Source organism: Equus asinus, chromosome 4, assembly GCF_041296235.1.
Source record: "Equus asinus isolate D_3611 breed Donkey chromosome 4, EquAss-T2T_v2, whole genome shotgun sequence".
NCBI classification, from domain to species: Eukaryota; Metazoa; Chordata; class Mammalia; order Perissodactyla; family Equidae; genus Equus; species Equus asinus.
In genome coordinates this window covers 28,645,672-28,670,294 of record NC_091793.1, presented here as the reverse complement: position 1 = coordinate 28,670,294, position 24,623 = coordinate 28,645,672, and the positions used below count along the sequence as shown (strand labels likewise).

General features: G+C 35.9%; 1 protein-coding gene across 11 annotated transcripts in view; it reads left to right on the top strand.

Annotated features, from left to right (window-relative positions):
• The window catches only part of MGAT4C (MGAT4 family member C), a 677,866-nt gene that overhangs the window by 451,396 nt on the left and 201,847 nt on the right, over positions 1-24,623 (top strand). For 3 of the 11 annotated variants that reach the window (XM_070507018.1, XM_070507019.1, XM_044781188.2), the window contains exon 1: positions 11,895-12,042. The exons of 3 other annotated variants lie outside the window; for them this stretch is intronic. The gene's annotated coding sequence lies outside the window, so the exon portion shown is untranslated. Of the gene's footprint in view, positions 1-11,858; positions 12,151-24,623 lie in introns of those variants that run through there. 5 more of the 11 variants (XM_070507024.1, XM_044781195.2, XM_070507025.1 and 2 more) reach the window with 5 other exon arrangements.

Below are 24,623 nucleotides of genomic sequence, written 5' to 3'. Positions count from 1 at the left end.
ATGCAATGTCACAGATACAGGGGTTGCAAAATATTGGTCTGAATCAGTCACAACATTATTATATATCTTGAAAGTTGTTTTTCTCAGGAAATTGCTTCTAATAGCTTGCTGATTGGTTTTGTTTTCTATTCATACAAGTACAAAATGAACATTTGACATTTCAGCCTTCTAGGTAAACTTGTGTTTGTCTTAACTGACCAATAAGAAATGGGTGTGCTATGTTTCACTTAATGTTTCAAACTCTCCCTTGACTGAGAGTTCCTTGAGACCAAAATATGTCATTTTCATGTTTGTATCATAGCAATTAATGCAATATCAGGCTATCAATGTTTGCTAATTAAATGAAGATAAATTGACACAATTTGTTTCATATATGTTCTGTTACAATATCTCACTAAAGTGAAAGCAATTCAATAAATATTGAACGAGTGTGTACTTCTCATAAGAAAGTGCTAGCCAAGTATTTGTGCCTAACAACTTTCTTCAGATGTTACTTCTATGGACACACTTTGTTGAGAACCATCATAGTTTTACCACATGCACCATTGACCCTCCTGGTTCTGTTGAATACTTATGAGTACTTATAAATGCCGTTTAACGAACAAGTCTTCTTCTTTAATTAGAAGAAAAAATATACATATATTCATATGTGGCCTACAATTTTTTCTGCTTCAAAGATAATTTGTTATATAAAAATACAACAAGGTTTGGAGTAAAAAGCCATTCCTTCCTTGAGCCATTAGCAAGTGCTATATAATCATCTAAATAATTTACATAATTTATTTGTCCTTTTAATAACTTTAAGAACCTTTTGAGATAAATTACAATTATGATTTCATCTTACAATAAGTTAAGAAATACTGTTCAGAGAAGGTAAATAACTTTCTGCTTTCCAAGATGACATAATTACTAAGTATAAAATCGGTAATTTAACTGAAGAATCTCTGATTTACAGTCTATGCTCAAATTCGATTCTGTCATTGGATGGGAACCCGGGAAAGTAAGTATAGATGATACCTAAGTCCACTTCATCATTTCCTGTGAAAACACACACTGCTATAAAAATCATTTGTGAGTCAGAGATTTCTATCAGGAAATTGGCACTTAGCATATTATTGAATGTTAACTTTGGTAAAGTTTTCTGGAAAAAGGATGGTAGGTGTCTTACTGTTAGGTTATGGTCCTGATTAGATCTCAGTCTTTTAGTGAATCTGTGCCTCTTAATTGCAAACTTCACATGTGTTTCTCAGTTTTTTCCTCCGTTAGGTGGGGCAGCACGGCTAGAGGGAACTGAAGTTGGGTATTTCCCTTCCTCCACATGGAATGCTAGAGCCAGCTGGAGTTGATTATTTCCCTTCTCCAAGATCTGGTAGGTTTAGATAAAACCGCTGCAGGTTAGACTCTGGTTAACTACTTTCTCCAGAGGGCAGACCTTGTTAAGAAGAACAGATGCTCTGAAATGTTCAAAATGGTTCCTTTTCCCTTCCTCCTGCCAGAAACATAAGCATATCTTCTTTTCTATATTCACTGTAGGAATCTGATAGAACTCATGGAGGCAAAATTCACAAAAGTGTACCCCTCCCCCTCCCCAGTGTCTGGGTGCTACTGGAGTTTTTCTCTCTCAGACTTGTCCATGTTGAGCCTCTTGCAATTCCTCCATTACTGTTCAGGTTTCCTACCCCAGCACTGGTTCCTGTGGACATTTCAGTTTGTGGATTTCTGCTCTGGAAATTTGTGATTCTCTGTATCTGCCTATTGGCCTCTCCAATTTTGGAGGCAAAAGTTTACCCTGAGACCTCACTTCTCTGATGAATCTAAGAAGAGTTGTGGATTTTTCAGCTTGTCTGGCTTTTCTCTTGTTAGGATGGATTGACTACTTCCAAGGTTCTGACAGGCTGGACTGGAAACCAGAAGTCCTTTCAGCTACTTTTTAAAAACATGAATGTAGCATTTTTGCCTTTGGTGTCTCCTACCATTCCGATATGGTTTTATCACATTTTAAAGCTTAAATAAGTATTCAGGTTTTTATTAGTTATTAGTGTAGGAGAAGGAGTAAAATTTCCTCCCTTTAAATAACTTTTAGTTTTCCTTCCTTTATTAAGTAACTCAGTTTTTATGGATTGCCTTAGTTTTCTACTACCTTGCTCTAATCTGGACTTACACTCTGCAGAAAAATACACCTGCCTTCAATACGTTCAAACACATCAAATAATCTTTCAGTTTTATTTCTTTGTGGTTACTTTTTACTAAAATATCCTTCCTAGAAAATGCTGTCTTTCTGTTCTAGTTAGTACATGATTACTGTCTAGGCCTGCTACCTAGCTGCCATCCTGAGATTCCCTTTCATCATCATCTGGAAAATTCTGTGGCCTCTCTCAAGTGTTAAATCACCTATTTCCTAAACTCACATTTTCCTCTTTCTTGCTTTCCCCGCTGCTCTGATGGAGCACATCATACAGCAGCGTCTTGAGAAAGTGTATGGAAGATGGCATTTTTATGAGTTTGCATGTCTGAAGATCTTGAGACTTAATTGGTAATGTCAATGGGTATAAATTTCTGTATTGAAAATAACTTTGAAAGCATTCACTGTTCCATTGTTTCCTTTCTCAGTTTTGCTGTTGAGCAGTCTGATACTGGTCTGATTCCTAAATTTTTTTATGTGATTAGCTTTTTCTCATTTCAGACTCGTAGGATATTCTCTATCCCCAGTGATTTTAAATCTCATGATGATGTGCTTTAATATGGGTGTTTTTCATTCATTTTGCTGGAGCCCCCATGGGTCCTTTCAACATAGAAATGTGTGTCCTTCCAGGACTTTCTCTCCATTACATAAGTTACATAAGGCAGAAAAGTGACTCTGTCTCCATTTGGGGAAGAATCACTGTGGAGGGGCCTGGGGTTGCAAGTGACCTTTTTGCCAATGCCATTATTTTATTTTATTTTATTTTTTTTTTTAAAGATTTTATTTTTTCCCTTTTTCTCCCCAAAGCTCCCGGGTACATAGTTGTATATTCTTTGTTGTGGGTCCTTCTAGTTGTGGCATGTAGTTGTATATTCTTTGTTGTGGGTCCTTCTAGTTGTGGCATGTGGGACGCTGCCTCAGCGTGGTTTGATGAGCAGTGCCATGTCCGCGCCCAGGATTCGAACCGATGAAACACTGGGCCACCTGCAGCGCAGTGCACGAACTTAACCACTCGGCCACGGGGCCAGCCCCGCCATTATTTTATTTTTAAGGTCCTTAGGCATAACTTGTCTGAAGTGAAATATGAGGCAGTTTTTTTTTATAGACTTTATGGGCAAGACTAAACAAAGGATGAGATGAAGTTTTAATTAAAGTAATTTGGCAATCAATAAAAGACTTAGCTTTATATCGGGGACAGTATTGGGAGATGAGTGAGTTATCTGAACATGGATTAATCTTAGCAGGCCTGGTGTAGCCCGGCCACAAAAAGGATAGACTATAAACCTACTCCTGTCCTCTACATTATGGGCCACTATCTTGATCCACAGGAGATAGCCATTGGTTGGCTCACTCCAAGATCTAGAATTTGGGGAACATTTAGGAGCTTGGCCATAAGTCAGACTGTGTACTCCAGTGAAGCCTACAGTAAAAAACAGTGTGACATATTTATAGTGACGTATCTATTTCCAGCATCTTCTTAATTGATTCTGAATTCAGGATAGTGGAAAGGTGGGAATATCTCCCTTCTAACCTGCAACCAGTTTTGATCCTCTGTTAGTCAAAACTCAAAACAAATGTAGCAGGAGAAGGTGGCCTCTGGCAAAAAAAAAAAAAAAAAACAAAAAACGTTTCTTGTTATCTCCTACATTTTCACACTGTCCGTTTAGTGATTTTTTTCTAATTTAACCTGTAAAGAGCTAGTATGTGTTCCACATCTACAATTTCAAAGATGGACTGACAGAGGTGATAGATAAATATGCCGGTATATCACAGAGTCTTAAGTCACACCCACTTGTCATTTATCTTGACAAAGCATAACATTCCTATAGCCTTTATCGTGATCATTTACTTTTGGTGACTTCATGGATTAAGTTGAATAATGAGCTGCTGGAAAACACTCGACCAAGATCTGGTTGAAGGTCATTAATTCACGTTGACTCTCTACAGTGTCCTGAAACAATGGCTGCAACTTAACCACTTTTTCAAAAATGCCTAGAAGGAGCACCCAGGTATTTTCTATTGTGGTGACCATGGTTGCAGGAGTACACTGTTATTGAATCATTTCAGATAACGTGTAGTGGAAGATGCCTTTCCTGACACCAGCTAATAGCAAAAATAGTAAACATACATGCTTTCAGAAGAGGTTATTTACCAAAGCTTGGCAAAATAATAAATTTAAAGAAAGTCATTCTAGTCCCGCACTGCTGAAGACAGGTAGCCCTGAAATTATGTCAGATTTAAATGAATAGTTGAAAACCAACTGCTGCTGACAGATCATCATTAAATGAAGATAAGATAATTGATTTTAAAGTACAGTAGATATATTGTAATAACTTCAAATGTAAGGAGAAAGAAACTAATTATATATGTTACAAGCATAGTAGTAAATTAGACATTTAAAACAATTCTTAGAATTCTTTAGACTATCTATAAGTAGCTTCGCACTAACTGCCAAATAATTGTTTAAAACTTTTTATTTCATTTAATTATATACATTGAGAGATAAATACATTCACTTCATTATAGAGACTATAACAAAGAATAGCATTCTCACTTGTACCTTCAGAAATGTATTAAAATCCAGCTTTATTACTGATGATGCTTAATGATTAATTCTGAAGATATGACTTCTGCCATACATTTGAGCGAGTACAATTAAAATAATGCATATCTCAGGCACAAAGCTTGGTTTATGAATATAATTCTATGGAATCATAAAGATCTATAGAAAAATTAGTTTATTACTTCTGTCACAGGCTTGGTTTTCAAAGGGTCTATTCCCACCCAAATACAGTTACTGTGACATTTCCATTCCACACAACTGCTATCCAGGTACCCTCTATTTAGGTACCCTCCTACTATTTAGGTCCCCTCCTCTGAGTCCATGGGCTTATATTCATCCTGGATTTTTGAAAAGGAGAGTATCGACACAGGACATTTAGGTCAAGGCTCAATATTGTCTTGTGGCAAGACAGGGTGTGATTTGTGCCAGGCGATGTGCAGGAAAAATCTTGCCTCACAAGGGACCTGATCTGTGGGTTGTCCTGGCAGATCAGGGCACTCCAGCACTAGCACCCAGTGTCGCCGGCCAGTCTCAATGCTGAATCGGCTCCGCCTCACATCACTCACCCACTTCTAGTCCTTTAGCCTTTCTCGGCCCCCACTCATCATGCTCCATCACACTTTCCTCCTCAGGCAGTTGATGCTCATCTCTTCACCTTAGTGATGCAGAGTAATCTGGATTTTCCTTTGTTCATTCTCCAAAGTATTGTTTGACATACAAATTATGCCCTGCTTCCTTGACAGACTTCATTTTCGATTTTTACATCACTTTTTATTTATTACAATGAAATCGGATGCTGCAAGTTAAAACCTTTGGCTCACATATCTACAGGTTTTGCCAATGATTTCCAAGGCTGGCTACAGAGACAATCATTTAAGGAAGAATATACACCAGTGCCACCCACTCTCCATACACAGAGATTCTCACGCAGTGTGACTGTGGCCTGTCTTAGTCTGTTTGGGCTGCTATAACTAAAATACCATAAACTAGGTAGTTTATAAACAAAAGAAATTTATTTCTCACCATTCTAAAGGCTAGGAAACCTAAGATCCGTATTTGGGGAGAGCAAGCTTCCTGGCTTATAGATGACTATCTTTTCGCTGTAACTTCACATGGCAGAGGGGCTAGGTAGCTCTCTGGGGCCTCTCTTATTATAAGGTCACTATTCCAAATCATGAGGGCTCCACCTTCATGACTTACTCACTTTACCAAGGCCCCACCTCCTAATACCATCAGATTGGGCATTAGGTTTCAACATATGAATTTGCAGGGGGACACAAGTATTCAGTCCATAGAAGGGCCCTATATTTTGGCATTTCCAAGTTGAGATTCAAATAAGTAGCTCTGATTGAAAAATACTTGCTGACAGTGTAAATTTAAGAGCCCCTTTGGAAGTCTTAACTTTGACCTGTCTTCGAGATCTAAAACAAAACAAAATAAAACAAAAACAAACTAGATCATCAATGTAAAATATTTAGCATAGTGCCTAGCACAAAGTAAGCACTGAAACCAGTGACAATGATGATGATATTTTTCTTTCTTTTACTTTTATAATAATCCTAATCCTCCTTGTGGTAATGTGGATTTCTCCAAATGATCTGAAAATCCTTCTACTAGAAAGTTATAGCCTGTTAAAATATCATACAATGATTAATAACCTGTTTCTCACTATTTTTCATATGTAAACATCCATACATGTGAAGCAATGTTTCAAGCACGATGGGTTTGACAAGAATAAACCCTTTCTCCTGTCAAGTATAAAGTGATTGTGTTCAAATGTTCCTCACTGAGATCTAAACTGAATTCTAAGTTTCTTTGAGGTTAATGTTGTTCCATATTTGTCAAGATGGAGATAGTAGGCCTTGATTTGATCTAATTTGGGTAACAAGAGACAAAAGGCAAGAAAATTGATGTGAAAGAAAAAAGTGATAAGTGAAGTTGTAAACTTTTATAGCAGAGACAAAGCAAAATATACTTATAAGAAAGCAAGTGAAGGGTCTTTAATTGAGTCATATGAAAATACAGTTGTTCAGAGAACACGGTGGAAAACAAGTCCTTTTGCCCACGGATCTTTAGGTATCTCCCAGAGATTAACCATGATGTTCAAAGGGAAACTTGTAAAGTTAATGAGTATATATTAAAAAGAGATATGTTCCGTGAAATTTAATGTTTTCAGTTTGCATTTAAAAACAGTGTGTGCAATCACCAAAATAGCATGGGCTTCCTACCTTCATGTCAGAGAATTCATGTTTCTTTAACATACAATGGGGAGACTTTTCTTCATCCTTACCCAATCATTTTCTCCTTCTCTAGAATAAAATTTACTGGCACATAAACAGAGTTAAACATCTTGGGGATATTTATTCTCAGAAAAGAAAGGTGATATGGCCTAATAATTCTAAGCACTTTCAAAATTTTATCTGCACAGGAAACAGAAATAAAGATAATATACTGAAGCTGTCACACAGTAGATTTAAGTTAGACATAAAGAAAAAAAAATGACAGTGATGATGGCTCAGTATAAAGTAGGAATACAAGTAAGGTCAATAAATAGATATTCTTATCAGATTTGGTTATGCCTAGAATTTAGTAGATGAAAAATATAATTCTCAGATCTCTCTTACTGTACCAGTGAGTTGTCATTGATTCACAGTTATTTTGAACACTGTGTTTTTTTTTTAAAAAGAAACATCAAAGTCTATATGAAACAAAATCATTTCTTATAAATAAATTAACCTCTGAAATGATTTTGGGATGAAGCATTTGGGCATTGTGTTAGCAAAACATAATATTTTGAAGTCACACATGTTAAGATGATTTAAATAATTCCTGCTTTTCAATAGGTTTTAATAAATACCTTTAACCACTTAGTCTTCTTAAACTGAAAAGTTACCTAATACGAGCAAACACATAATTTCCTTATAGACTTCACATATTATATTTCTTTAAATAATAATAGTAATAATAAAAGGATAAACTTGTGTGTTAAGAGTATCAGTGGCCTTATAAGCAGAGCTGCCATCTTGTGGATAATTCAGCAATGGGCCAATTGCTGATGCTGTAAAACGTAGTAAAATGCTATATTCTAACATTGCTAACTGCTCAGAGTAAGTAACAACGTTCACAAGAGTTTAAAACCCATATAAATTCCTAAGTCCTGCCTATAAAATTAACACCTGCAGGACACGTTCATTTCTTCTGCAGTTACTGTTAACGTAAACCTTATTAAGATGTAGGTTGGGAAACATTGGAGGATGACTTCTCTAGTTTAATTAGCCTCTAGTGCTGATTTGTTTTGATAATATAAATAATTAGTTGAACTACAAAATTGGTGTAACAGAAATAATTGTCAGGCAATTAAATACTGCAATGATTTCAGCTCCTGGGAAATATGTAGTATGGAAGCATAGTAACAAAATTGAGGTCTACTTGACTTGAACTACAAAACATCTTCTACTTGATTTGTCAAAAATATTTTTACAGATTCCATATTCTTCATATCAGAAAACATTCATTAATATAAATTTATTCAGGAATAAAGCCTAGAGAATTCCTTTAGATTTTTAATTCCCCTTATACTAAGTCTTTACATGGCTGTTAAGGTTAAAATATTTGTCCGTTCTCTGAAACTCACAAGTGTTAGCTGGCCATTTTAGCTGGAGGAAGGTAATAAATAATGAGACAATGTTGGTAGATTCATTATAAATTGTGATGTTTGTTATTTTCCCTTTTAATGAAATTGGAGATTTTTTTGAAGTCCTGAAACAAATGTATTTTACTTCTTTACACGTTTATACTAAATAGTATATTCAAAAACTGGCACCATCCTTTTATTTTTTCACAGTCCCTTAATGTTTTAACATTTTTACATTTAGAACTTTTTTTTACATTATGTGATTAGGTTGGACTTCTTACTACAACTATTTTATGATAGTAGTAAGGATTTTTATGTCTTTTCTCAATGTTCATATTACATATTCGCTATCTTATTTTTGGCTTTAACCCAGATGCATGCATAGACTGGTGTTCAAGTATCATTAGACTTTCCAAAAGGACATACTGCAAATAAATCACTGAAAGGCCCTAACCTTTAATATCTCTGATCTTCCTAAAGAAATACTACCCAACAATTACTAAAATCTTCCTAACTTCCACTCATCATTAATTTCAGATGATTTCTGCCTACCACAAGGGAATATAACTTTTCTGTTCTTGTATATAAAATACTACAGTAGGCCAATTAAAATGATTTCCATATATGATATATTGTACATTATATTTATCTGAAATCTCCTTGAGTCTATAGATACAATTATTTAAAATTAAAATATAAGTTCTGTCCTAATGAATTGCAGTGAAATTTGAAATTGACTTAACATATGGGGTAAAGATTCATTTTTTATTATAAGCCAGAATTAATTTAAAATATTTCTACTATATTTTCCTTCTCTCCTATTCATTCTCCTAGGAATTAAATTATATTCCATTAATTTTCCTATTTTGTACACAATTCAAACATTTATGCTTTTATATTTAATAAGTGAACTCCCTTAAAATTTTACTGATGCATTGATTAGTCTTGATCTTATATAATATTTAATCATTGAAATCTATATTCTTAAAATAGCTTACTTACATATTTTAATAACGCAAAACTGGGGCCCTTTACCAAGGTATTAACTTATTAAGAATCATGTGAAGGATGTGAGTATTCAATACAAAGTACCTAAAGAGAGCTAGGAGTATTTATATTTCTCAGTCTTCATAGTGTCCTCTGTCTATGTAGCACAGTAGCACACAAACAAATGCAAAACGACATAAGACAGGTTACAATCTGTTTATGTAAATCATCAGAATATATGTTTATCTTAAAAATTAACTGAATGGTATATATATATCAGCATGTTTTCTATGTGTGACAAGTTGTACTCTAGTTTTGCTGGTTATCTCTGCTATTAAATGCTTAAGCCATTAAAATTTTATATAATGTATGAAATAGAGGAGCATATTTTATTTTATAAATAATTATTCTCTCCATGACATATCTTCTTAGAAATGACAATAGCTTTATCATTTGTCTACAGAAATACAGTTGACATTCCTATTGTCCAAATTCATCTTTCTGATCTGTAATTTAATTTTATGTCACTTTGCATGGCAATGAATCTTTTTTAATGTGCATTTCTATCTAAACTCCCATGTTTTTAGGCAGAAATAAATGAACAGTGTCTTTCACATTGGCCCAAAGTACATTTTGACAAATAGTCTTCTTAAGTCGAGATTCTTGCACTTGACTAATATGATTAAATTCCAAATATACTGGGAGGGACAACAACATCAAAGAAAGAGCATTGAATGAGTCAGTGTTATAAATCAAGTTAATTTGCAGCATTATTTTCTAGTTGAAATTTTCAGAATTTAGATTAATAATATTTTTCCTTCATTATTTTGAAGACAGTGAATTGACCCTTAATTTTAATTACACAAATGCCTTTAAAATGAACACATTTAATCTTTTGCATAATAACAATAATAATTGCATCTTGTATTAATGTAATACTTTTTTATTTTATATGTTTCCGTACATTGCCTCATCTAACCCCTAAGTCAACTATTTTTTTGTTGTAGGTAGCATTATCATTCTCATTCTATACGTACAAATTCTTCATTTTTCCAAGTTCTCACAGATAGTAACTGATGGAGCAAAAATCGGAGACTGGATCTTTTGAATATGAATCTAGAACTCTTGCCTCTAAATCACGCACTCACTTGCTAATAAGAAGAATCAAATAATCAAACCAACAGGAAAGAAAACTAGAACTTGGAAGGAAATTTTGAATGTATGGTCTATGGAAGAGTCTTTTCATATAATTTCAACTATTAGAACTCTTATGAGCCATACAATAAAAATAATGTTCTGTCACTGAAAATGTGGAAGAATGATAACAACTATTCACCCTGAATCCATTATTCAGAAGGACATGAACCAACATAAAGGCATATAAGAGCACTGTTGGTGACCTTATTTCCTTAAGGGTGGTGATAGATGAAGTGAATTTCTCTCACTCTCTCTCCAGGTGGTTGTACTGTGTGCATGCTGAGCTGCACAGCTTTCAAGGGGCTTGCCCTGGGATATGACGGGCTGGATTTAGAAGGAGCTGGTCATTCAATAGCTCTGGTAATTCTTGCATCTCACAGTTATGCAGCTGACAGCTCCTTTTGGTGGGGAAAGCTGGATATATTTCAAGGTGATTGTAGTTTTGTCCCTCTGGCAGCAAGCTGCTGCACCCAGCTTAGCCCATTATCCTCCTCTCCCACTGGATTTAAGCCTGAGGAGAAGTCTGGGGCTTTTGTCAGGATAGAGGGTAAAGGGTGGATAATTATTCCCCGTTTGTTCTCAAAGAGAACAGCACTATATTACAAAGTAATCTTCAGTTACTGAAATGGACTTGTCTATAGTTCCAGTGACTTATAAATTACTTTGTAAAAATTAATATTTAACAATATTATTTTAGTGATGTTATGCTTTCAATATCTCATACTTTAAGCTTTATTGCACAAAACTTTGGAGATACTATTTAACATTCAGAAAGTTAAGTGCATTTCTATTTTTTTATTGTTACTAGAAGATTTAAAAATACAGATGGCTGCTTTGTCCATATTGATTGAAAGCTCCAGTGTGCAACTGTCTACATTGTAATTTTTCTCAACTTTCTTAATCTCATGGGGTAGTTCTGTAAAATTAATACAAAGTAATCAGAAAACTTAAAATTCCAGATGTTGTGACTATATTAATCTTTTCCTTTAATATCCATGCTGTGGAGTACCTTTTACAAATACTGTAATTTAATAAACATTTTTGGGAAATAAAATTCCCAAGGACCCTAATTGATTAATTATGTAAATAGATCTTAGCATATTTAGGGGGCAGTATTTTCAGTATGCTATCCTCCAGTAGCTCAACATCACTTTCACTCCTTTTTTCAGCAAAAATTATGGTCAGAGATGAGCATTTCAATTTGCAGCTGACAGTTTAGGGTTAAGACATGATTCCAGGTAACAGAAGCCAATGAGAGTACACCCAGTTTATGTTTGTGACATCATCTTCCAGTCGGAGTACATAGAACAGCTGAGGTAGCGTTCAGTTTCAGCCCCAGTGCCATTATGATGGATGTTTACATCTCTTCATTGAGAGCCAATTATCTCGCTTTTGTGTGAGGCCCCAGGATCACTCATGCTGCCAGGCTGCACACAGCACTGTTGGATCTAGCTGAACGAATTGTTTTCCCTGTCTCTGGTAAGAGCCTCTTCTGTTTTACCTTCTCTTTCAAAATAAAGGTAGATGTGTCTAACAGAGGAAACAGTGGAAGAAACTAGTGTCAGTGTGGAACAGGATTACTATCTGGTAAGCTTTTAATCAGAGCAACGTTTAACATTATTAAAAGGAAGTGTGGATTGAGCAAAATGAATTGCGAAAGAGCATGCTAACGTGTACCTGGCAAACTAATTTGCAGTAGGAAATGAAGGGCAGGTACATTCAGCTGGTCTTTAGAAAGGGGAAAGTAACTGCTTTTATAGGATGATTATTTTGAATGTGTTTTTAAAAATATCTATGAATATGTACACCACTCTGCTCTATTTCTTTATATTTTGCTATTAGTAGCAAGGAGTAGAGATAGAGATGATCAACCAAGTAGTGTTGCTATAAATTTAAAATGAGTCAAAGTTTCTAATTGTTAAATGATAGTTCTTTGGGAGAGTTCTCCAAAGTTGTATCTATTCAGGAAAACAAATTTACCAAGTGAGCAAAGGCTTTAGCTTCTGAAACGAAGTTGTAGTACTTTGTATTCATGTTTGTCTTTTTTTAACCTAAGAAAATGATAATAGCAAATAGTGTTAAGAAACAGTGGGGTTTTTTTCTGGAATTAAGAAGTGTTAAAATCATTTATTACATTAAGTGCTTTTGAATGCATAACAAAATACTGTGTTTTATATATTTGCAGAATATTTAAACCCTGAAAATAAAGCTTTCAATTATTCAATCATTTATTAGTAATGATATTTATACCTGAGGATCCTTACAATATTGTAGCAAATCAAATATATTTAGAGCTGTTGAATTGCTGTGGATATAGGTTATTGAATCTGACAGGGATCCTGAAAAATCAGATAAAATGAAGCTTTTAATTGACTGAGAATGTTTACATGCCACCAAATGAAGAATTCAAAAACAGTTTTAACTCTTCAAAGGTTGTCTATTAGCATGGTATCAAGTAGCAGACTATCATTACTTTAAAGTTGAATGCAGTTATTTGTGAAATGAAGATGCAGAAAAATGTAAATAGCTGTTATTTAAAATATTCTTTTTTAATAACATCTCCATCTCTTCTAGGGTAATAAAACTTTTGAATAATAACTTGTCCACTGGGCTTCAATATACTTATACTTTTCAGATTTATTTTCACTCTGCTTTAACATAGAATATTTTTGCCTGTGCAAACCAGTAATTTGGATAATTAGAAATCAGGGTTTGGAGGTGTTCCAGTTATACTTGAAGACAGCAGGGATTTCTCAGCTATGTCACACTTCCGTATCTTCCACTAGCCCAGTCCTGTTTGCCAGTGCTTGACATTACTGTTGTTCGATTTGTCTCCTTTAGTCAATACAGGTCTGAACAAAACTGAGTTTGTAGAAAGTGTCGGATCTGTATTAATCGAATCTAAAGAATTAAGCTTGTTGTCTCAGGCAAAACAATATATAATCCACCAAACCTCAAAAGCTTACAAATATGCAACTGGAATTAATTTTTCACAGGGAGATTTATGGTGGTGTATTCTGTGAATTTCAAAATGTAAAAATGGGAATCCAAAAGTTCTGATAATGGGAACTTGAAATGATTCACTGCTTTGAAATGAATTTTTTTCCTTAAGTTCTTTAAAGTGGAGTTGAATAATCCAAAGGTTTTGACTCTGTCATGTTCACAGCTGATCAATCTTGACCAAGGGAAAGCATTTGTTTCCTAACAATTAATTCCCTAAAAATCTGTTTATATCCTTCCATCAACATTGAGGAAAATCTTACTCAGCCAATGAATGGTGTCGACATTGAAAATAGTATTTCAGGTGTGTATGAATGCTTCTCTCAGAGTTAGTGTCTCTAATCACAAATGTACTGCTTTGGTAATGATGGCAGTGTTAACATTGCTTATCTCGTTTTCCTTTGAACAACTTTGTACAACATGGATATGCATGATATCATCCACCTGAATGGTGGACTTCATTGACAGAAGGTTTTTGCTTTTCATTTTATTCTTTTAAATAGAGGGCATCAATGGGATCCTAGCAATTTCCCATGCCACAAACTCCCTAGGAAGAATTCTTAGTGCAGGGAGCCATAGGTAAAGATGCACGATGCTACTCGTTGCTATGTTCCCTGCCTTCTTTCTTATACGTATGTTCTTTGTCTGAATTAAGTAAATGCCTTTTTTTCTTTTGCATTATTCTTCTCTGTCTTATCTCATCCAGTTCTTTGTATGTGGTGCGCCGAGTTAAATGTTGCTAAGTGGCAGGTTTTACAGGTCTTAAGAAGTGATGGAAAAAGTGCACAGTGATAAAGAGATTTCTATGATCCCTTCTGAAGTTCTGTGCATTTCCCAGAGGCTGAAGGTGATATATTGTTTTCTTTTGAAAATTGTTCCTCAAATTGTGCGATTAGCTATTCCAAAATAACACTTTTTTTTCTTCTTGTATGCCCTACTCCTCTCCTGTACTTAGTTTGTGTAAGCACTTTCATTAGCTTCTTTTGATTATTGAGTACAGAGTACCATTTAGTTTTCTGCTTTCTCAGGTGAAGTACTGGGTGTATCACGAATTCTATGCTTGTCTTAAAGGTGTGAAGTTCTGGACTTCGATGGCCAATTTTCTAGTTAAGCCAAAAATGTAGTAATCATGATGTCATCTTAGCTAGCACTTATATTAGTATGTGAATACATGGATGTCTAGGTGTATATTTTATGTGCATAAACATAATGTTATATGGACTTTAAAATTTAAAATGTCTTTACACGGACATAATATTCATTCTTAACAATTGGTCTGTGATGAAGTAATTGATATTATGCTGCTAAGGAAACAGAGACTAATAGTTTTTAACTTGTTACCAAAGATCACCTAGTCAGGAAATCAGTAAATGGAGAGGTCAGGACTCAGAAACAGGTTTTCAGATTTCAGTGCCTCAGATCAATCAGTCAATCTCAATCTCCCTCTCTCCCTTCATATATCTGGCTATGTAACTAGTTATTAATTTTTTTTATTGTCTACTCTGTGCCAAGCACTCTTCTAGGTGCCTGGGATTTATTTACAACTAAACAATATAAAAGATCCTTGCTCTTGTGCATGCTATATATTTTTTTCTATCTGGAAAGCTCTCATCTTTAAATTACTAAAAATATGGAATTTATTTCAAGGTGTGGCTGAATAAAGCAGAGAACTTCCTAGGAATTAGGAAACATGAGTTGAGGGGTGGGCTTATTTGCATTTCTTGTGTTTCTATTTAAGTTCTCCGACATGTTTCAACCTAAAATAGAATTATAAATACTTTACCTTTGGGTATTGCAAAAATGTTTATCAATTATTTTATTACTCAGATTTGATTCTGAATGTGATCACTGCAACTTTACAAAAAATAAAATGCTTAAATTAAAACGGATTCCAAAAAAATCATTTTTGGACAAAGTTACCTCTATTTGTAGTATACATTCAAGCAATCCAGCTTTACATTTCACCTTTATTTTATTATAAAGCCCTTGATGGTCTTGATGCACTGAGTTTACAGTCATTTGGCTTCAGATGGGGCTTAGGATAAATAACAGAATGAGAATTTTATCTTTTCTTTTAATTAAAAAAGTTAACAATATCTTCCAATGATAGTAGTTTGTGTTTGAGTAAAGCAAAGAAGAGACAATCTGAAGTGTAACACCCATTTTTTTCAGCAGTTTGGCATATATTAACGCTAGGTCCTAGGACAGTTGAACTGCAAGTGATGTTTACTACCCATTTAATTTATTTACAGATACCCAGTGGTTTAAAAGAAAAAAAAGACCTGAAATCTAACCTTCTCAGAGAAAATCAATCTGTACACAGAACCTATCAGTTGAAGATAAACCATTTTTAGATGGTATCATTTAATTAGCCACTGAAGGGACTACCTAGTGACATTCATATAAATTGTGAAACAATTCAAAGTTGCTTGCACACGCTTGATTTAGCACAAAATATTTTACTCTTGTAATTTTGTATAATAAAAAAATTATACCCCTGAACTTAGTCCTTTTGCTAATGTGCATTTAAAATGAGCAGAATGAGGGAGTAAAATTAGAATGCAATAATTAAGAATATGAATTAACTACATTCAAGGGACATTAAGCTGTGGATGTTTTGCCAAAAAGTTTTATAAGACACCAGGCCTTGAATTTAGCTAATTTTACCTAATAAGATTCCAGAGTTAATTTTGATAATGTTTGTGATAAATAGAACATAAATGGACATCAGAGTGGGTTTTTTAAATGCGAAATTCTACTAAAAGCAAAGAATTGGTTGTTTGTTCAGCAATACTGATTTCAGTGGCAAGGAACTGAGCGTGGGTAGTATATAGACAGTCTTGGTCCCAGTCTTCATTCACAAGCGACTCTCTACCTGTATGCCATGGCACGCTGTAAAACTCTCAGAGGTGTACCATGGCATTTGAATTAATGTGTAAGATATATCTTTGCTAAAACAGAGTATACATATTGGTACTGCAAAGTCAGATGAAATATTGAGCTGGGTGAAATGTATAATGTGGGGTAGAGCATGATAAAATCTGCTGTGATTAGTAGAAAGGCTTGGTGGAAAGTTCAGTTCCAGCAACTCTTCTTGATTTTAAGTGCATCAGAGACTATGATCGGATGAGCAAACAGTTCTGCTGGGTAGAGTAACAAATAGCTGAGGCTGTCAAAGCACTTTTTTGTTTCTTTTTTTTTTTTTTGAGGAAGATTAGCTCTGAGCTAACATCTTCCACCAATCCTCCTCTTTTTTGCTGAGGAAGATCAACCCTGAGCTAACATCCGTGCCCATCTTCCTCCACCTTGTATAAGGGACATCTGCCACAGCATGGCTTGAAAAGCAGTGCATAGGTCCACGCCTGGCATCTGAACTGGTGAACCCCAGGCCGCCAAAGCGAAGCATGCAAACTTAACCGCTGTGCCAGTGGGCAGGCCCCTTTTGTTTGTTTCTTTGTTTGCATGGACTGCAGTTAAAATATGGTTCCTGAGATCAGATTATCTGAGAACAATTTCTTGCTTCACCCCTTTCAGGCTTTAATGTCTTCATATAAAAACAGTGGGAAATAAATGTACCTATCTCCTAGGGTTATTGTGAAAATTATGTGAGTTAACCTTATAAGCACTGAAGACAGTGTCTGGAATACAGTATGGTCAATCAGTATTGCCTCCTTTAGTATATTCAATGTTACTGACTTGCTTAATATTTTATGTGTCCATGTCTTAATTCAGAAATTTCGTTAAAAAACAATATTTACAAACACAAAAACTCTGATATATTACAAATACAAAAACTTTGGGAACCAATTATACTAATCACTCTTTAAAACTTGATCCTGGGATTTAGGAGATTATCATACTAGATATAGCCTTATCACTTATTACATATAAGATTTTTGATCTATGTTAGATTTCAGATTTTTAATATGAAAAATGAACTAAATAAAAAATGGATTAATAACTTTTAGGAGCTTTTTCCACCTTTAAAATTATATGATATGGGAATTTTTTCATGAGTCGATCAGAGTTTATAGTTATAAAAGGTTTGATTTGTTCTGATATGTGTGAAGATCAACACTCCCCTGCCTTCCAGGCACTCATAGTGGGTGATGAAGCGGTGATAGAATTAGGCTAAAGTCCTTCTCTAACTCATGCTTTTCTGTATCCCTAACACACTCCGAAAGGCAAAATAAGAGTATTCTGATTTTTTTTTTTTTTTTTTTGGTGAGGAAGTTTGGCCCTGAGCTAACATTTGTTGTCAGTCTTCTCTTTTTGATTGAGAAGATGGTCCCTGAGCTAACATCCATGCCAATCTTCCTCTACTTTGTGTATGAGACACCACCACACCATGGCTTGATAAACAGTGTGCAGGTCCTCACCCAGGATCCGAAGCCATGAAATCCTGGGCCGCCAAAGTGGAGTGCGCCCACTTAACCACTGTGCCACCTGCTGGCCACTTGGGTGTTCTGATTTTTAAAATCTGTGTGTGTGTGTATAGTTTGTTTTGTTTCATTTTAATGAGGCATCTACCATGTGCCCAATCTTACATCAAGAGAGATACAAATAGAAAAGCGTAAAAAATTCTCTTCCCCGGAATTTATAATCTTGTAGAATCAAAGAGATAATGTGTGTGTAAAACATAAAAGAACAAGCCAATCATTTTGCTAAGGTATTTTTTCTTCAGTTCTAGGTACTCTGACTTATTTCACAAATTATTTAAAGCATACGCACACAACTATTGAACACCTAGGACATGCCAACAAGGATCAAAACACCACCTTTGCTCTCAAAGGGCTCGAGGCCTAGAGGTCAACCCAAAGTTGAACATAAATAATTCTAATAGATTTGATAAGTTTTATATTAGAGGTATGCACAGAGTGCTGAGGCAACATGGACAAGGAGTGACTTATTCTACCTGTAACAATCAGAAAGTTGTTCTAAAATAAGCTGTCATTTAGCTGAGTTTTAAAAAGGAGTAGAGAATTTTCCAGGTAAGACCTGCAAAGGATATTTCAGACAGAGGGTCCTTCAGAAAGTACAAAGTCAAAATGGGAGGAGAAAACACAATGTGTTGAGGGAGGAATCAGTATTTAGTATGACAGGAGTCAGGGATGAAGGGAAACCAAAAATTAGCACCAAAGTATCAGAACAGATGCTGGTTGTAAAAACACCAATAGGGACAACCTGGTCATAACTGCATAACTATCCGCCTTGGCTGGAAGGTTAAACTGAGTTTTTCTGAATTTAAATACTGTGGAAGGTATGAGATTAGAGAGATCACTGTGGTTGTGAGTAAATGTGGAATGCTTCCTAAAAGAAATGAAGCAAGATGGTCCAAAACTTCTTAAAACAGTCTGACCCATCAAAGGAGCAGAAAGGCCAAGAGAGTCCACTTCAATAAATTTCAAACAGTGTTATCAGATTCCACATTCTCTTAATTTATTTTAAATAATGGGTGGTATCCAATGGGGTGACTAATTACTCAAGAATACAGAGGAGAGTCACACATGACATAATGGAGGAGAATATCAGAGCTTAGGAAAGAGAGCTTGAGTCAGTAATTATTCACTCTTGATGCTCTTGACCAGATATCAGCTAAGGTTAGGAAATGTCTGATCCTGCATGACCTACTGTTTCACTATTGAGCTAAGGTCAACTGGAAGATCCAGGAGAATGAATTCCCTTCTGATCAGATGACTCAGTTCACTGTAGTCACTTTTTTAAAGTATTTGAACAACATTGTATAAAAGCTATTTATTAAAAATCTATTTTAAAAGAAAAAATAAAGCATCATCCCATTCCCTTCTGGCTATGAGTTAGGTGGCATGTGATTTATGGCAAACATAATTTAATAATGAAGGAAGAGAGAGAGAAAGAGGTAGTGAGCATTAGGGAAGACCATATACTAATTTCACAGTTGTCTCATAAGACTATCCCAGAAACTGTTGTCTAAGTTTGTTCGTATATCATAATGGTGAGTTCCCAATATGGAGAAAGAGATGGTATCCAACGAGGGCATAATCAGTTAAGCTGTATCTACAGCATCTCACACCTACAATGCTATGGGCACTCTGATAGGTGGTGGAGATACAGAGGTAAGTGTGGTGTTGATGTCACATCAAGAATATGGGTGTCATGCGGCCAGCCTGGTGGTGTAGTGGTTAAGTTTGCGCCCTCTGCTTCAGCGGCCTGGGGTTCATGGGTTCAGATCCCTGGTGTGGTCATAGCACTGCTCGTCAAGCCACACTGTGGTGGCATCCCACACAAAATAGAGGAAGATTGGCAGAGATATTAGCTCAGTGACAATCTTCCTCAAGCAAAAAGAGGAAGATTGACAACAGACGTTAGCTCAGGGCCAAACCGCCTCACCAGAAAAAAAAAAAAAAAAAAAGAATATGAGTTTCATGACAGGGCACAAAAGATAATAGGACAGGTCACTCTAGGAAAGACAAGACAACTGTCTTCCTGCTTCTAGGATAACTCCTTCCTGCTTGCCCAAATCTTTAGTATTAACTCTCAGAGCAATAGTGCGTAATGGGGTACAAGTGATAAATTTAGATTAGGAAAGAAAAATGGTCTCGAGTGTAGGAAATAGGCTGGAACTCAGCATTAGACTGCCTGAGATCCAGGAAAGTAAGCATTTTGAGGAGAGTGAAAGGAAAAGTCTAACAAAAAATCCACTAGCTGACAAGATTGTGATCGTTAATCACAGGGAATATGATAGCTAATTATAGAGAATACTTTATTCCCTTGAAGTCAAAGATTCAGCCTAATTCTTTGAGTACCCATGGCCTGGAAGCCAGTTCAGCAGATGTTTGTTAAATGAATGCCTGACTGCCTGAGGGAAAGGAGGAAGGATAGAAACTGGTCCCTTTTCTCTTTGTATATTTTGAATAGTTATGTTTGAGATGCCCATTAAAGAGCAAAGCTATTGTATTGTACTGTAACTATTGAATAAACAAGACTGGAGGTGAGATGTTTAGGAACTATCTTCAAATTGTTGACACGCAAAAGCAATGTAACTGAAGGAAATCAACTAGAGAAGAAGCTTTATGAAATTCTGCTGTTTAGAAGAAACAAGGGATACTCAGAATGAGAGGCCTTTGATTCAGGAGGAAACCAAATCTAAACTATTAGAACTGCCTCCTTAACTTTAGATCAGGAAGGAAAAGATGGTAGGAAATCTATGCAAAGCTTTATTCAGGAAAAATAAATCTGAACATGGCATTAATTTTCCCCTCTCCCCATAGCCTTTCTTCCTCCCCTTGTCACCTAAAACTCTTCAATCGCTTTCCATTACTTGTAGGATAATGACACAACTAATATAGTTTACAAGGCCCAACATGGTTTGTCTGTGCATTCCCTCAACATTTGCCCTCTTTTCGTCTCTCTTACAATCTCTTCTCTGTCCCACCACTGAGACTTTGCTCATGCCATTCCTTATGCTTAGCAGGTTCCTCTCAAACTTCTGCACATACTTTACTCCTACTCATCATTCAAATCTCAGTTAAAGAGTGCATCCTTAGAGAAATCTTCCTTGACTTCCTCAACAGGTAAAATCTTCCTACGACAGGCTCTTAAAACAATATTTAACACATGCAAGAGTTGCAGTTTGAGAATTTCTTGGTTGATTAAAGTTTAATTCCAATCTTCCCCACTGGACTTTAATCTTCATGAAAGTAATGGCACAGTCAAAGTCACCACTGAAACTCCAGCATCTAGCATAACATCTAGCGTAAGGATAGCAGCTAAATAAATGGTGCAGGCAAACTGAAGCTGGCAAAAAATGTATTTGCACCAGGGAAAAACAAAAGCACTGAGATAATAGTGAATCTCAATTATAGAAAGGAAAATTGAATGGACTTCCGTAGAGTTTTAGAGTACTTGCCCATCCCTGCAGCCTCCTTGTCACTATTATGTGGATGACACCATAACTAATTATAATACGTAAGTATATCAAGTAAGTTTGTAGGTTGTGGACTTTGAGTTATGTTCCAAACAATGGAAATACTAGCAATGTCTACTTGTCAATTTTTATATAAATGTAGCAAGGGTCCTTTGGAACACACAGATAGTCAAAGGATATGAAGAGGCATAGACTTGGCAAAGGGTATAGAAACTGAGTGACCACTTATATAATTTGTACCATGCATCACTGATGTTACTGAAACTAGAAAGAGCATAATTGAGAATGTGGTGGCCAACAGTATGACAGGCAGCAGAAAGGCTCAAAATATAGGATCAAAAAGAACTGCACTTTAAATTGAAGGGGAGATCACTGGTGGCCTTAAAGAAAGTAGTTTGAGATGCTAGACACCAAGGAGTCTGGCAGGAAATTGATTGTTAGAAATTGAGTCATGCTCAGGCAATTTAGAATAGAAAAGGAATAAAGACCTGCTGGTCAGAACTGTCAAATAATGACTCCTTCATAAATGGAGAAACTTTATTTGAAGGATGGATGTGTACAATGTTAAGTAACATTCACTCTTATAAACTGGTTTTCATAACTTGTACAAAACGTATTTAATATCTAGTTATTATGTTTAGAAGATCATTATGGTTACAAGAAGGAAAGCAATATATCCAAAAATGTAGAAAATTGTGGGCGTACTCAGCAGTTAATTTATGCTCATAAAAATGATTCTGTTTCAATTGAAGCCGTTTATAAGCATCCTTATAGAAAATAAACAGCTCTTGCTTTGTAAGCAAATAAAGAAATAAGCCTCCTGACTTTAAGGCTTGGACCCTCCAGAAGTTCACAAAATATCCTAAAGAAGCAAGGCTGTGCCAGGAAAGATTCATGACCTGCTAAATAGAAGAGCACTCAGACCTTAAGAGGTTGGAGAAATTAACTGAAACCCAGAGAGAGAAATATTTGTAGTGGATACAGGTTAAAAATCAATATAATTAGAGAGAATATGACAGTATAATATACCAATATGAATGTATGAATGCAAAATAAATGAATATACACATAGAATTATATATCTTTACATACGTAAAAGTATACTATAGTGATAGAAAATTTTGTTTTCAAAGTTGGCGATACATCAAGCTATTTATTCTGGTAGCTCTACAATGATTACAGAATTCTTCTTAAGAAGAGATTTCTGATTTACTTAGAAAAAAAACCAGTTTGATTAATTTATTTGTTTTTGTTGTTCAGAAGGGCAAGATATCTTTAAATATTCTGGTCAAGAGAGAAAGATATTCCTCCTGTTTCCAAAATACAATAGTTTCCCCTTATCTGTGGTTTTGCCTTCTACAGATTTAATTCCCACTGTCAACCGCAGTCTGAAAATATTAAATGGAAAATTCCAGAAATAAACAATTCATAAATTTTAAATTGCACACTGTTCTGAGTAGCATGACGACATTTCCCACCATCCTGTTCCAGCCCGCCCAGGATGTCAATCCATCCCTTCGTCCAGCATATCCACACTGTATACACTACCCGGCCATTACTCACTTAGTAGCTTTCTCGGTTATCAGATCAACTGTCACGGTGTTGCAGTGCTTGTGTTCAAGTTACCTTTATTTTACTTAATAATGGCCCCAAAGCACAAGAGTAGTGATGCTGGCAATTCAGATATGCTAAAGAGAAGCTGTAAAATGCTTCCTTTAAGTGAAAAGTGAGAGGTCTCGACTTAAGGAAAGAAAAAAAATCATATGCTGAGGTTGCTAAGATCTATGATAACTTTTATTACAGTATATTGTTATAATTGTTCTATTTTATTATTAGTTATTGTTGTTAATCTCTAACTCTGCCTGATTTATAAGTTAATCTTCATCATAGGTATCTTCCATGGATGGGGGGGATTACTGTAGTCTGAAAAACAAAGCAACAGGACTTGACTACTAACTCTAGCATCTGACACAAAAGGAGGAGTGAGATGCACTATGAATTCGGAGAAGTGAGATGAAAAGAGGGTTAGAAATTGGAAAAGTTGGCCACAGTACTACGCCTAGGCAAAATTGTGGCCACTTCCATGTGATAAAGCTGTTCTCTAAGCAATGGTTTGTAGTCAGTCTACACTGGGGAAGACTGGGTTCTAGTCCCCCAAAGCAAGAAGAAGGCCAAAAAAGGAGGCAAAGTGGTATCTTAGGTTTGAGAAGAGGGACCAAGGTAACTGGATTCAGAGGCGGGATTCTGGTTTTCAGGAGGTCTAAGGGGAAGAGCCTCAATATAGAAACCTGGCTTGGTAACAAGGGACCCAGCAACTGGGAGAGGCCTGACTGCACCTCACTTATTGGCAAGAATTCGGAGACTGGACAGAGATTCTGAGGTCAGAGAAGTTCCAGAATTTGGGGTGGATTTGGACCCGTAGGTTTGGTTGGTGGCTCTATTGGTGAAGGATGGAAGCTGGACCTGAAACGCCACCACTTGGTTTATTCACTTGAGTTATAGACTGGGGTGTGAGTGTGGGGATTAAGAGTGTGGACTTTGAAAGCAGTCAGCTGTACATTAATTTCTAGCTTCACCCCTTACCCAGGGTACAACCATGGGCAAAGCACGTAACCTTTCTTTGTCTCAGTTGCCTCATCTGAGGGATGCTGTGAGGATCAAACAAGATGACGTATACCATGTATTTAGCATAACACTGGCCCCCAGTGCATGCTGGATAACTGCTGTACTTCATTATCATGACTAATCTGCAAACTCCAAGCTCAGTCCTGCTGCTCCTCACACCCACATCTCGGTGTTGGTACACGCTCCCTCTGCGTGGAGTACCCTGCAACGTCAACTCCTTTCCATCCTTCCCATCTCAGTTGAGATGCCACTTCTGGTGGGGGATGGGGATTCCTTTTAGACCATCTTGCAGTAGCTGAGGTGTCCCTCTTTTGTGCTCAGACAGCACTTGTATTTTCCTGTCATGTTTTTTAATTGCCATTTTCTTCTGTGTATCTCCTGTTAGACTCCAAGTTCCATATGTTTTGGGATTTCGTATGTTTACCCACTGCTGTCTCAGCAGTGCTGGCATAGAGTAGAAGCTCATTAAATATTGATTAAATGCATATATGGTGAGAGATTTCAGACTTAGATCCCTTTGGAGAACCAT